Here is a 15,307-nt window from a genome sequence, read left to right as displayed (position 1 = left end):
GGGGCAGATTGTTTAAACAGAGACCAAGGTTACACTGCATTCAACGAACCTCAAAACTGGTCATCGTAGTTCTGGTTGGAGTGGAGCGTTTATGTGAACCGTTTCAGCCATATTAGGCATCTAAACACTTTCAAAACGGAAATTGGGAAGTGTTTCGTCTTTATTTCGTGGAAAAGCGCAACTGCATACACTAGAACACAGCAGAACTCGTCGGATAAAATGCATCGTTAGTCAACTGCAGCTAGCCAGGCGATCGTAGCCACGTAATTGAGGTTTACGCTCGCAGCGAGCGTAACGTAGCTTACAACGTCTGGGTGGCAGCAGGCTAACGATGCAATTTTATCTGACGAGCTCTGCTGTGTTCTAGTGTATGTGGAACCACTGTACCACGAAAGAAAGACTTTATAATTTACGCTTTTGAAAGTGTTAGCTGGTCTAAAATTTAATAAAAAATTGTAAAAAGTGAAAAAATGAGTTAGTTTCTTTGGACAGTGCATACACCCCTCTCAGGCGCGTCCACAAATAAAAGTAGCAAACATGTGCCTCTTAGGTCTGTCAGTCTGTCCACCCGCCTGTCTGCAGGTTGAAAATCACTGAACGGATTTTCATGAAGTTTGATTGTGGTTAGTTTCACTAATGGGGTACATGCTGTTAATGAGGTCCAGCAGGAGATAAAACCCAATGTCTGTTTTAGCAATTCCTTGTCCATGTGACCCCCCACAAACACATTAACCCTCAAACTCCGGTTACCTCTTGCAGTTGCTTTCTGGCGATGCCCACAGAAACTGAGCATTGGAATTAGTGTTCATTCGAAGACGCTAAGAAGTTGCTTGTTGCAGTTTTCGTTCCTGTTTGATAAGAATTAATAAAATGCAAGTAAAATTGTTTATACTACAAACAATATCATTCTTAAATGTCAAAAACACATCATATAAGTTCAGATTGTTTCTGTGATTTAAGCCGAGATACTACATTTAGGACCTTATTATATGCCATTCCAGTTATTAAGGCTCAATTGCATGTCACAAGTTACAGATTATGATAATTTTTTATATTTGAGATGGCTTTAAAACAGCACACGGTTCATTTCAGTGCGCGGAAAACAAAAATTCCACAAATTGTTGTGTTGTGTCTTATGTTTTTTTTGTGTCTTATTGTTTTGTTGTGTCTTATTGTAGTACCACTGCCACCGGGTAAAACCTATTTGCAGTTAATAATAAAATAATAAAAAAAATAGCCTGCTTATAAAGGAGCATTCACGAAATGGAAAACTAGAAACAATGCTATCTAGATCCATTAAACTGTGCATACATTTACCGACGTTTCAGAGGTCCTTGCTGCCTCCATCATCAGGGCGATGAAGACAGTAATCTTTTTACTATTTATTTAACTTAATTAAATGCTACCCGTTATGCTTTCTGTCACTTCTGGCACCTCAGTGTTATAAAAAGCTAAAGGGGATCTGATTTTTAAGTTAATTACCGTTGGGTTCTAGGCCCTGATATGGAGAGAGTAAGCACCTCTAAAGCGTCGGTAAACGTCTATCCTATTAAGCAGAGCAACATCCGAGAAACCAGTAGTCTAATTACAATTAATCCTCCTCAGCAATTTCTCTCTAAAGCGTGGCGCTTTGGAAATCACCGTTTGGATCACACATAAAAGTTTGTTCCTGCAGAACGGACTATAGAGTGACTAACGTCTTTTGATTAAAGGACGAGGAGTTTCGGCTTTGGGAGGCAATGAATGTTCGGTTCGGGATTCTACGTTTAGAGTGGGGGTGAGAAAATTTCATGACAAGGCGAGCAGACGCCCTAATGGTCAGGAGAAAGGGAAGGAGAATTTATCACTGGATTTGATCTTTCAGGACATAGTTTAACTTGTTGAATATATTACATACGCGGTTCTCTTTTGTAACTGTTGTTTGAGTGTTTATAAATTAATTTGCTTCACACAAAGCGTAATACAGATATTCAGGATGTTCTAGGTCACGCCCTTAAGACCCATACATTTTTATAAGCAGTTTTAGTAATTTCGTAACTGTAGTGGTATTGATAGTAGGTAGTAAGAAGTTTAGATTGGCCAAAATTAACCAGTTTCCTTACGAAAATTAATACTGGAATATATCAGAAAAAATACAGTAAATTCTTTGCTTCAAAATAATTGACTTTATGTAGATAGTATTTTCCGCGCATTACAAAATGTAGTAATCTCTCAGGTGATCAATAATTTCCCTGCCTAATCTGAAAGCGGAAGTTGCATGACTAAATCCACAAGGTTCCCCAACTGGACCCTGTCTTGAGCCACTTGAGTCCAACCTTCCAGGGCTCTTAGTGTATTTAAATTATAAGCTGCGAAATCGTAGACTAAATTAATGGTGAATACGTAAAATTCGAAAAAGAAACTGTAGTAGGGAAACGTTTTCATGAAGAGCATCATCAGTGAGTTCCAGAAAGAATTGTTTACAATATTCAACCCATTAATGTGAATGCGCTTGATGATGAGAAATTAATTTTATTGAAAATATAAAAGTTATCAGGCTTCAGAAATTTAAATCATGAAATATTATTGCAGTATTTAAACATTAAAAATAAACTTCTAGAACTTTCAGACATATTTTATTTTAGGATGAACATGCATATTTGTTGGGTTATTTTATGATGTCCCTGTTTAGTACTGAATTAAAAGTGATCTAACTAAACTGTGGCCAGCTTCAATGTTCTGCCCTGACAGTAGAATTTTTAACCTGAGAATAAGCAAAAATATGGTTTTTATTGTCTCTTTTCAAACTAAATTTTAATCTGCCGATAACTTGTAGCAAAAATTCTATTATCAATTATAATGAGAATCCGCTCAGTGGATCTCCAGTTGTTACGTGCTTACAGATGGACAGACAGACAAGTTAATAGGTGAACGTTTGCAACATCGTTCGAAACACGTCTAAAAGCAATGAAAATGTGAACCGACGGTTATGATAAACATGACTCACTCTTCTGAGATACAAATAATAATTGAATACAACGTTTTCATTAATAGAAAGTGGGGTAGCTTAAAAAACAAGCAAATGTAACAACTAGTGGCCTGTAATCTGATCACATACTGGACAAGAAAATTGCGTCCTTGTAATGTTAACTCATGTTAAATCTTCGTGTGCATGAGATAAGTATCCATTATACGTTTGTTTTTGTATGTGTCCGGTGTTAATTATTCGCTGTGCATGTATCTTCCTTGAAATGATCCAATGTATCCTGTTACATGTACGATTGAATAATATGGTGAGAAGAATAACAGCGGAATGCACTGAGACCTCTTATGTCTCCTGCATAAGGTTACGCGTCACTGGTGGCTGACTTGGCCAGCTTCAGTGCAGAAGTCTGCTATACGGCGCGATTACCACCATTGCGTATTTTTGTTCACTGGGCCGAGACATGAACCGTGTTTTCCCGAATACGAAGCAGGAATGCTAACCACTCGATCGCGACTTTCGATAATCATTCATTCTTAACCTGGGCACTGGGTATGAATGACAGGTCAATTTCACGCTTCGGACATTTAATAACCTTCGCTGGAACTATGTTAACACGGAGACGAGGGTAGAAATGTCTTCCCCCTGCTGGGAATCGACATCTGGTGGTCCATAATGTAACCATCGAACTCTTTATTTTGTAGTAGGCTACTGTTTTACCAGCGCTGCATAGACACTGCTGTCTGCTCTGTTAGTCTAAGCAAAATAATATTGACGTTTTAAATCGGATTCGTTTTTTTTAAATAAAAATACAAAGTATATAGGATATTTTAAGATATTATGATCTTTCCTACAGTCGCTTTACTTGAAAGCTGAATTTGCATTTAAATATGTCTCATTTAAAATGAAATAGAATATAAATATTTTGAATAAAGTTTATGAATAACTTACTAGTATGAAAGTACGGTTGGACTGCATTATAAACAGTCTTGCTGGATAACCAGATTTTGACTAATGGAACTTGACATGGCACTGTCTCGTGATGCAGACCATGTGGACCAGCCTTTTGCACAGTCACGGAGTATTTGTGTTATACAGAAGTCTATGGACTGTGGACCTTTTCTTTATAAACTTTTGGAATTTAGAATGTAAAGTCTGCACGTGCGGTGGCTCGAAGAGTCCACATTTCTATGTGATGTATGTAGGGAACAAGCCGAAGTCTATCGATGGTTTAATTGTTATGTCTTTAAGTAGTTTGACATTTTTCTCTGTGCATCAATGGAAAATATAGGATACGGCATTGTAAGACCTAAGACTTGAATGGTCGACTATAATATGGAACCAAACACCTCAGTTTAGATAAATTTGAAAAGAATTTTGGAAAGCGCCCATTAGTTTACTTATCCCTGTCAATTTTATTATTTGTCCCGCCTTTTGGAAGGTTGTTTATGTTAAGTTAATGTGTTGTTCCCTGGTAAAATGGAAAATAATTGCTTTTCTACATCTATGAACACAGTGTAAGGATTTTGGTAAGAACCGTATCTTTTGATCTGAACTCGTATAAACTACAGGATAACAGGGATGAAGTATTTAGAAACAAATTGCGTTTCAGGGGGAACTATTTCTTTGCGCGAAAGTTCACGCGTTATACTGTCTCCGAGAACTTGAGGTAGGCGGTGTGGCTGGAGGACGGAGAAAGAGATTTAAGTGTTAGTTATGATCTGACAACAACTACAGATGGTCCTTGTTTCGTGCTGAAGTTAAAAACTTTTCTTCCATTCTTGGTAACTCTTAGACAAACATTTAATCTAAGAGTCGTTTATCCAGTGCCGTCGTCTATAACTCTTCTACTTTGTCGTCTTATGTACCCTGAGCAATGTACGAGGTCTTCCTGGTTTTTCTGAACATCACTTTTCACACACTACGTTCACTTGAACAACAAGTTTCGAACCAATGTGGCCAACGTCAGATTTGAGGTTCTCACGGCTCTGAGTACGAATATGGTTGTCTTATGGGTTATAGCACCGTGCAGTCGTTCAGAAATTTACCAGCGTTCCAGAGGTTCTTGCTGCCTTCATCATCAGGGTTCGCCCTGTAGGCGAGCTCTGATGTTGGATGCAGCAAAAACCTCTGAAACGTCGATAAACTTTTACCAGACTACACGGCGTAACAACCCAGAAGACAGCCATCTTCTGGAGTAAGTTACAGTAGCGCCCTACTGAAACCTTCATCGTCTGAATGAAAAGAGTGAATGATCTGAATTCAGACTGAAATTCAATTTCTTAAAAAAAGAGCATAAAAGAGAGTGGCTTATTCGGATATTTTCTGAAGCTGTCCAATTAGGGAGCTGTAATATCCGTATCGAAGGCACCTACTCTTCAAGGTCTTTAGATGCCATTGCACGCCAATACTTTCAGCGATAGACAAGGAATGTAGTTTGAAAATGCTACAGTCGTATCAAATGCAGCCATCCTCATACTATGTTACAATTTTAATTAAAATCATTCTGAGTTTCCTTTTTCGTATCTAAAATTGATTTTCTCTATTTTGATTACAGCGCTCTTCGACTTGTTCGAGCCGTTCATCTAACTGACAGAGAATGGCTGCTGGTAAGTCTGATGAAAAGTTGAATAAGTGTATTCACTGCATGTAGTTCTCTAAAGAGGAAGAACACTTCATATAAGGTGTATTATACAGCGGCAGCAATATAGCACAAGAAACGAGTTTCGGTTATAAAATCACGTGCATTTTCGTGTTATCAGAAAAAGGAAAAGTTATGGAAGAACAATTACAGAACTTTCAGCGAAGTCAGAAATTTCCTGTGAACGTAAAGCTCTGCGTAATTTAAGTCAGGATAGTTGCTGCAGTGATTAATATTCGAACAGTATTGCTCTCCGAAACAAGTCAAGTACTTTACATAATCCTTTATCCTGCTTAGTAATCGCCTTTTTTCACCTTAAAAATCATTGAAATGGAAGCAATACAGGGATATGTGTTATTTTTGTTTAATTGTTGACTGAGTATATGCTAAAATAATATGAACAGCCTCAGGTGCAAAAATACAATACCGTAAAAATATTTTACGATCTATAAAAATATGACGTGTGAAAACAACACTTGACTGGCATAGTGCCTCGAATGTGTTGTGCATCTCTGCGTAAAACCCTTGGAAACATTACGTTCGTAGCTATTTTATGAGCCACATTAATCAATTACTTGGTAGTATTAAAATCTGACCTTCTGTCTCGTCTTTACACATGACACAGCTACGCAAAGAAAGAACAGTCAAGCGAATAAGGCCGTCTGGTCTGTGATATATTATACCATTTTGAATCAGTTTCCAGCTTTCCGGATGAAAATGGAAATCTGGAGTCTTAAATATTCCTTATGAAGCCTCCCTTTCAATAACAAATGCATTTATATTGAAATGTAATTATTTTATTTGGTCTCTAATAGGATAAAGTACCGAACTGCCATAAAGCTTTGCTTGTAAGACTGATTATCTTAGTTAACTCACGTTGCACCGTGTCCTACTTGAGGTTGCGTGAGCTGCCTTCTTCCTTCCTTGTAATTTCAACAGGTGCAGCATTAATACTCAAAACAAAATGGGATTTGAAATGCTATTAGTGGGTTAAGTGGTACTTTTGCTGGCTGAATCGTGATCATTCAAACTAAAAGAAGCAATAAAAAAGAGAACAGTGTTAAATCAGTAGCGCGTGGACGAAGATTACTGTAAATTACTGTTGCAACCTACAATTAATTGATTTTAAGTTTCACGACTAGAATGAGCCACTTGATATAAATTAGTAATTTAAATGCAATTGTAGTCTAATCACATGCCTAAAGAAATGTATAAAAGATGTGGCCCAACCGTATGAGACCCGTGTGTCTGTGCGTGTCTCAAATTAAATGTTTGAATCAATTTACGTAAGTATTTGTATAAATGTTACACAATTCAAATAGTTCCAAACCGGTATACTTTTTGTTCTACAAAATTAGAGACATGACGGATGTACGGACTTGCAGCATCGTTGAATGTAATATCGTAAATCTGTCTGGTGCCGTAAGAAGAAACATATTTAATACATTTTAACTTAAGTTAAGATGTATTAATATATGATTTGAGGTTTTCACAGCAGTGAGTATCAAGATTTCTGTCTTCTGGGTTGTTGCGCTGTATCTGGTAGATGTTTACCAACGTTTCAGAGGTCATACTGCCTCCGTCATCAGGGCGATGAATATGCCATACTACACAGCGCAACAGCCCAGAAGACAGAAATCTTCAAGATATATTAACTTACCCGTAAAATGCAAATGGTCGTGTGAATGTTTGATTTTGCTTCAAATTTGGCAGCGATAAAAAATGGACCATTCGAAACAGAAGTATTCATTTTTGTGGAGAGGCCTTCTTTAGCTACTTTTGTCCTTCGGCACTTTGTGGCATCACCGATCATCTCGGTGAAGTTGACAGAACGTCTGTTTCGCACACTGCGGGTCGTAAAACATAATGCTGTATGTTTATTTTAAATTTAATTTTAACCTTCTGGCTCTTATGTGACACTACTTAAGGCAAGACTAAAATGCTGTTCTCCAGTTTGGAGTATTTGTATCTTTCAAGGTCTACCTTTACGTCTCTACATTATCTCCGGCGTTCATTTATTGCAGATATTTATCTACTACAGCCGGAACAGACCTATTATTATTGCAACACCAAGTCCGACGATAAATTATTTTCCCATAAATAACACATCTTGAGAAGCTAGTAGTCACTCAGCTAGGCAAGATGTGAGTGCGCATCGTCTAAAGGTCTCTAGCATCGCTGATTAACACAGAGAAACGCCGAACATTCAACTCAAGTTCAGGACTCCATGCCGTGAGCCAACTGCCCGAATTTCAGATTACTCTGCCGCTGACATCGGCTAGAATTGAACACAGCGATATACGAAGGTCGATCGGTCGGTTTTCCTGTGAAAGTAATTAATTCATTAAGATCAGTTCTACATACAAAATACTGGGCCTCGTCTAACACACGTTTTTCGGACTGCAGTTCAATTTAGCTGTCTTTAATGGTCGCACACAGTTACATGAATATTATTTCTATAAACTAGATACCTATCTTCCGTTTTTTGTTGCCACTTATATCTTTATAGTTTTATTATTTCATTTACAGTCAGTTTTATGCAAGTATTCATCCATATGTCTTAATTCTACAACCTTAGTATATTTTATCATTGCCTTTATTAGGTTCCTGCGATGTGATGACAACCGGTTTGGAGGAAAAGAGATGTTACATACCAAATGATTTTAATTCGGTTATGTTATGACTTGTATCACTGATTATGGCCGAATAACAATTCACTGTTTACAGGGAAAATGAAAGAGAGAAGTGCGTGTCTCTTACGCATCCAGCAGGATTAATTGGATATGTTTAGAAAATGTGTGGGCTGTTGATCAGGCTATAATCCCCGAGACCACTGTAAGCTTGAAGGAAGTAAACAGAATTAGATAGCCAGTATTGTAGAAGGGAAGTTATCGAAGATGTAGGTCAACCTTCGTTCCGCTTACTCATCTTGCGCCGTTTAGTTCGTCACGGAATCATTTCCGAATCTCCCAGTGTTACAGTAGGCGTAAATGGGGTATGACGTTAAGATGTAACTTAATTAAACAGAATATAAGAGCGTGAGATGAAATAAAATGGCTCAGGACAGGGATCCGTGGCGGGACATTGCGCATGCGTTAACTAATTTTCGGGTTCCATCTAAGGCGGAGATTTTCCTGATTAGCTAAGCAACTGATAGTGTTACAAGGACTCGGTCGAATGGAGTAAAAGAATAGTAGTTTCTTCTAAAGAAAGTGCAATGTGTGTGCTGTTAATATATTTCTACATGCAATAAATGGACTTAAAAGAAAATGAGTTAGGAAAAATCGTGTACTACACTGTGTTGCCGCGTTCTGTTTAACTTAAATTTGAAGAATTAAAGAAATATTTTACTGGAGGTTAATTTGAACTGTTCTGTTTTGAAGATTATTATTCTTCTTCGTCCATTAACAACACATTAATACCATTTCCATTGCAATACAACGCCTTACAGAACTGAATAACACTTCCGTTCATGAGTCATTATCTAATCAACTGTCAGAGGATTCTTTTTTATTAAACTTTGGCATTCGGTAATCGCCCTCGGATGGTTTATCTTTAACGCTGATGTATGGCAGTCCGTCTCAGGCGGCTTGGTATTGAAAATTGAGCTCGGTGATTGCTCTCTTGTGGTTTTATACTGCTTTCTGGATGTTTAATTATAGAAGACAGCGTTCATGTGCTCAGTATCAGCTTACGCCTACACAGACTAGCACAGCGAAAGGGGGGAGGGAGATTGTCATTCGTACTTTCACCGGGGTACGAATCCGCGTTATTCAAGCGGTAAAATACCTACACTTCCCTCGAAGTAAATTATTATCATGTCATAGACCTATAGGAGATACAATGTTACTGTATTTTGCAAATAAGAATTCTTACGTCCATAGGCGTACAGAACAGCGACATTCAGTGCTAACCTAGACGTCCAGATTCAATGACGTTAAAGCAGTGATTCTCTCATCCGGGTACTTGAGGTACTCCAGGGTGGAAACGTTTCTCATTAGGGTGACTAAACAGCATGGCGTGATCAGATATAATGACCAAAAAGTGTGGTGTAATCGATATTCATTGTCTGCCCATGCACGTGTATACAGACCCGTTCAGCTGAAAACGTGCTCGAAATCTGCAAGCGTGTTTGAAAGTGTTTGTGCTCCATTTAAATTTTAAAACTTAAGGCACACGTGTCTCGAGAATAGCTGGAGCTGAGTTATTTAGTGGACCGACATTAGCGGTGTGTGTGGATAAGTGAGTATTTTGCGTTCACGACTGATGCGATTATTTAAAATTACATTAAATTATAGAATACTGCAAAAGGGGTACGGTTTACAACCTCTTACCTAATATTCTCCTTAGCACTCTCTTTTAAAGGACTCGAATCTGAATGTTCTTCCCAAAAGGCGAGAGAAGAATTTTCTAACAATTTAGGGGTCAAATTTGTGCTGGGAATATCTATTGAACAACTCACTCCATTTGGAATAATAGTGTTCGGAACAGTTTCTCTTGTTGGTAATTAATATTATGAAAAGTAGCAAGCATAACGTTTTACGTGTTTTGTTAAACCCAAGAACTTTGTAAATAGAAACTTATACTTATTCTTAAGGATTAATCGTTCTGAATTTTGTTAGCCATAGAATTTCAACAAAAATAAGCCTGTGGCTCTTTAACCCGAGTTCAATCAAACTTTTGTAATTTTTGAACGGAGACAATAAGAGAAAATTGTTTCGTGAGACTTCAGTGAAATCTTTAAAATCTTTAAAATGGCTGCTGGGAACAGATGTAGTCGCGATGTAGTTCTGAGTGTAAGAGACGTAATTTAATTTGAAAACAGGAAATTACATTTTACATACATCCAAAGAATCCTTTTGCTACAAGAAAAGAATGCAGAAGCTCATCTCCTCTCCTTTAAAAGCAACTAAGAATTTATTCGCATATTCCTTCAAAGATTCCATGAAGTATTGGCACACTTTGACACTCAGTAGATACACAGTCCCATGTTTCGGCGACTTTCTAACTCCAGAGATGAAAATCCTTCTTGAGAAGCTGATAATAGCTCAACTGGTAAAGACTTTTCCCATCTTTTTGTAATCCAAAGATTTATTACCGTATTTACGACAGCTCTCCATTGGATCTTATTCTGAGCTAAATAACTTTAATTGAATAAACATTTTCTTGGATATTATCCATCGTCTAGTAAATATAAAACGTAAAAAACGTAAAACGACGTTTCGGAGATGAGACTCTATCTCCGTCTTCAGGTTCCTACACAGTTGGGCCCACTAGATAGAGCTAATCCCTATCCGGATTATATTTACTAGACGATGGATAATATCCAAGAAAATTTTTATTCAATTGACTCTTCACCATCGTCAAGAAGTTTTAGATTTGATATAAATAACTTTAGGTCACATCTTTGTAATTAGGCGTCCATTTTAATATTACACTCCGACTTACCCTCAGGTCTCTCAAGGACTTAATTCAGATTTAGAAAATAAAATGTTTAGTGCCATCTTCATCCATGCGTACTACATGACCCCCTCATCTTACGCTTCCATCACTACAGTACTATATATCCGTACTCACACATGCACATTTGGATAATGATCATTTTTTTGCCAGTAAAAATATCCAACAAACATAGATAAAGTCAATCAAGTATTATATATAATTTTATAATAAACGTAAAATCAATTAATTGCATGAATTTTATATTAGTTTTGATATTACAAATATTATGTTTGTTAATATCGTCCTGGATGCAATGATACCTTATTGTTTAACAAATAATTTGTATTGCAACGTTTGATTTGAATATACATATTTTTAAAAGCTGCCCGAACTGGAACTTACTGATCTTCCTTGTGTTTCAATGAGTACTACAATTCCTACGAATAAATTACAAATACCTTCTTTATAAAATTTAGAAGAAATTAGAGTCGTGTCGAACAATGGATGAAACCCGAAGGATCATTACCATGTTCACGCGAGGACGTCATCAGTCCGTATCCTGAGTCAGACAAATCAAGTCCACACTTCTAACCCAATTTTCCAAAGATTAGTTTCAGTATTATCATCCCACCTACTTAGGAGAATTGTTTTCCCGTCAGGATTTCAAACCAAAATTCATTACGTATTTCTTGTCGCCCTATGCGCCCAGCCCATCTCACATTCCTTGCTTTTATTACCCGTTTTAATATTTGGTGAAGAGTATACATTTTGGCGCTCCTCATTATTCAGTTTTCCTCACAGCCCTGTTTATCATTGGAATTAAATCACAGTGTTCCGCCTATCCGTTTGAATACTTTTCTGCATCCAGAACGGGCAACGAAAATTTTTGGCCTTGAATGAACGATATGGACCAGTTTCCGGAACTATCCATGTGTTAAAACAGACCGGACACTCCTGATAATCGGTCGCCTTATATCGCTTAATAAATAACAAAACTATGTAATTGTGCGCAGTGAAACGAAATTTCCTGTTTTGAGATCCCGTGTGCCTGCACCAGTTTTATCTTAATTTCTTTAATTTTCCTTTGAGCGAAATGCAGAGAACACAATTCTAGTGTCGATATTGCGAATGCTGGTTCAGAATGTATGCATTTCATTTTCAATACTGTAGATATTGACACATTAGCTACAGTTTTATCATTATGAAAAGTGCAGGTTTACGCTTAATTGCATGTTTTTTAAAATCAATATGTTGTTATTATTTCAGTCCTTACTGTGGGAATCTAGGATTTATCACTTAATCTCTCCTTTTCCTGTCCCTGATATAATATTTCGTCTTCATTGTGTATTTCAGACAGTACTTTTGGCAGCCGTCAGTTTTTTGACGGTATTTGAAACGTTGATTTTCGTCTAATATCTGTATTTTGTTTACGATCTCTTATTTTAAAGCCAAGTTAAGATCACATGAGCGTGTTTTATTCTGCTTTTTCTACTTTCTTCGCCTGATCCCTTAAATGCCCCCTTCCTTCTACCGCATTCTGAAGTTGCTACATTATACTAAAAACGAGCACTAGCCAGCGATAAATGGATATCATTGTGACATTCATATGAATATATTAACACTAGAGGAGAGTTCACCAACAGTAAATGTAACAAGAAATTTGTCAAGTTGCTAACTACATACTGTCTGTTCAGTAGAAGGCGATAGTAACATAGCACATTTGCGTAAAAGACTTCCTGCCCTGATAAGCAGCTGTCTGACGACGGGCCGCGAACCGATGATGCCATTGGGACAAGTTCAACTACAGTCTTCCCTGTGCGATGTCTCATCACACTACATTACGCTTTCTCGCAGCAGAAATTAATTAATCATGCTTGTATACGTTTTCCACTCAAGTGCCTGAAGCACGGACATGGAACGAATCCAACTCGACATGTATTTTATTTGTTTATTTAACGATGCTGTCAGTAGCTCTGACTGTAGGGCTATAGCGTCAATTGGAAGGTAGGGTGATTAATAAATAACGAATTGCAAATTGATGTAGAAGGAAGAGGTAGTTGCTAAATTTAAGGAATTGTCCTGGAATTTCTCAGGAGGGACTGAGGAAAACTAATCTGACTCAGAAAAGCCGTTCTCCGGGCTGGGATTTTAATCCTCTTTGTACTTCAGTTAATCATAGTAAACATTTTTAATTTAGACTAATTCAGTAAAATTTGGCCATCACAGTGGCCGCGCTGTCTGAGATGTGGGCCTTGTGCCGCATGGTCACTGGGACCGTGGGTTCGAATCACACTCAAGCCATGGATGTTTTTTCCGCGTTTTTCTGTGTTGTGCTGTCCTGGGTACAGGTAGAGGCCTTGCGACGGGATGATCACTCATCTAAGGAGTCCTACCAAATGTCTATAGATCGAGCCAACGAAAAGTTGGGACCCGCAGATGCTCAGGGCACTGAAGAACGGGTCACCTAAGTATCCTAAGTAAGTAATTCAGTAAAATTTATTTTAATGAAATGCCGATTTACGAATATTTTTGGTATTTGCCCCATAAAGGGTAACTTGAATATTTTTGGTATTTGCCCCATAAAGGGTAACTTGAATATTTGTTTTATATCGACATGTCCTGAAGGTTATAGCTATCGAAATAATTATTACAGACACTATAAAACTAAAAGAACAAGAAACTGTTGTGGCCAGCAAACCCTGGATTGCCTTGACTACCCTCGTATCTTGGTGCCACGAGCCGTACAGAAACGCCAGCTTTCCAGCCATGCACCCCAAGACAAAATAAGAGGCTGGTTGTTTCGTGTCCCTGCGATAAAGAGTGATCTTATTTTGTGGTACTAGATTTAATGTCGATGGATTGTTGGTTCCCCGACAAACCATGAAGTTGAGTACCACGTCATGTCTACTGTCCGTGATTACTTTCTCATCCATTTCATGGTTGAATGCATTGCTTTACTACCCTAAATATAGCACAGAGACTGGCATTGCTTCAGAGCAGGGAGGCCTTGGAGAGACGAAGTAACAGGAGGCTGGAGAAACTTGGGTAGACCTAGTAAGGAGCTTCATAATTTTGTACTTTTAATCATAAACTATAGTACTAGAGTGCTTGCATGAAGGGTGGACATGTGGCACACATGATGGGAGGATAAACAGTTAACGGTATTTTAGTAGGAAAACCTAAAGAGTGTCATTTGGTAGGCCATATTCCAGCTTATTTGCTGTGGAGTGAATACAAATATCAGTCAAAACCTAAGATTTGAGGTTTTCACAGCGGTGAGTATGAAGATTTCTGTCGTCTGGGTTGTTGCGCTGTGTAGTCTAGTTGATGTTAGCCAATGTTTCAGAGGTCATCCGGCCTTCGTCATCAGGGCGATGAATCCACCAGACTACACAGCGCAACAACCCAGAAGACAGAAATCTTAATTAGTCAAAACCTTTGTGGCTGAAGCTCATCTAAATGCTATTTTAAAATTCAGTCTGTTTCCCAAAGCAAACACAAAACGTTTTCAGTTAATGCTGTTAATGAAATATCACAGTTTATTCTGAGACTCATACGAAAGCCATAAATACATTCAGTGAACAACATGTAGAGTTGCTGATTATTAAAGCAGGTGGTACGTGTAGTTACCACTGGGCTATTAAAGGTTAAACAGGTATGGTGTGGACTACAAGTAACTAAAACTAAGGCTAAGGTTAAAATTTCTTGATCAGCTTAGCGACTAGCTACTTCCAAAGAAGGACCCTGTTTTAATCGGTTTGATCATTATTACTGGATCTAGCAGTTACCTTAGACGGTAACGCTGCCTGTTCTAATCTTGCCTAGGACAAGGGCTGTCCTGGTTGAAATTATTGACGGTTTAGTCCGGCCTTACATGTAAATGAGTGGCAGTGCCTGACGACGGTCTATGTGAGCTTACTTCCCTGTTCTTTGTTTATCGCCGTCCTGCTCAAACATTGGAATTGATATTCATGCCTTGTAACCCTGGTCGCGAATTTAGATACATTGAAAGTGAAAGATGTTAAATCGACGGACTTAGAACTGGAAACTGTGTCTGTGTAGGTATGCATAGTATTTGTGTTCACTAATGTATATGTTTCTCTCCTCCTTTCACATTTTGTATCGAAACGTTGGTATTCTTAGTAAGTAATCATTATTAACTACAAAGAGCAACGTAAAACGCCTATTCAGAAATTTACTAGCCTTAGATACTCTTCACAAATTAAACTTTCTATTGCAGACCAGAATATGTGCGCATAACC

General features: G+C 37.9%; 1 protein-coding gene and 1 long non-coding RNA gene across 5 annotated transcripts in view; one reads left to right on the top strand and one right to left on the bottom strand.

Annotated features, from left to right (window-relative positions):
• Window positions 1–15,307, top strand: part of LOC147874805 (uncharacterized) — a 180,933-nt gene that overhangs the window by 109,554 nt on the left and 56,072 nt on the right. For both annotated transcript variants that reach the window (XR_015533630.1, XR_015533631.1), the window contains exon 2: window positions 5,520–5,571. This is a non-coding gene — a long non-coding RNA (uncharacterized LOC147874805). The remainder of the gene's footprint in view (window positions 1–5,519; window positions 5,572–15,307) is intronic.
• The window catches only part of LOC110837577 (QRFP-like peptide receptor), a 140,881-nt gene that overhangs the window by 98,858 nt on the left and 26,716 nt on the right, over window positions 1–15,307 (bottom strand). The gene's annotated exons all lie outside the window — the stretch shown is intronic.

Source organism: Zootermopsis nevadensis, unplaced genomic scaffold (assembly GCF_977971745.1).
Source record: "Zootermopsis nevadensis isolate Lab colony 2312 unplaced genomic scaffold, Znev_1.0 Znev_ptg000004l, whole genome shotgun sequence".
In the NCBI taxonomy this organism is placed as follows: Eukaryota; Metazoa; Arthropoda; class Insecta; order Blattodea; family Termopsidae; genus Zootermopsis; species Zootermopsis nevadensis.
This window is presented reverse-complemented; position numbering and strand designations above follow the sequence as displayed.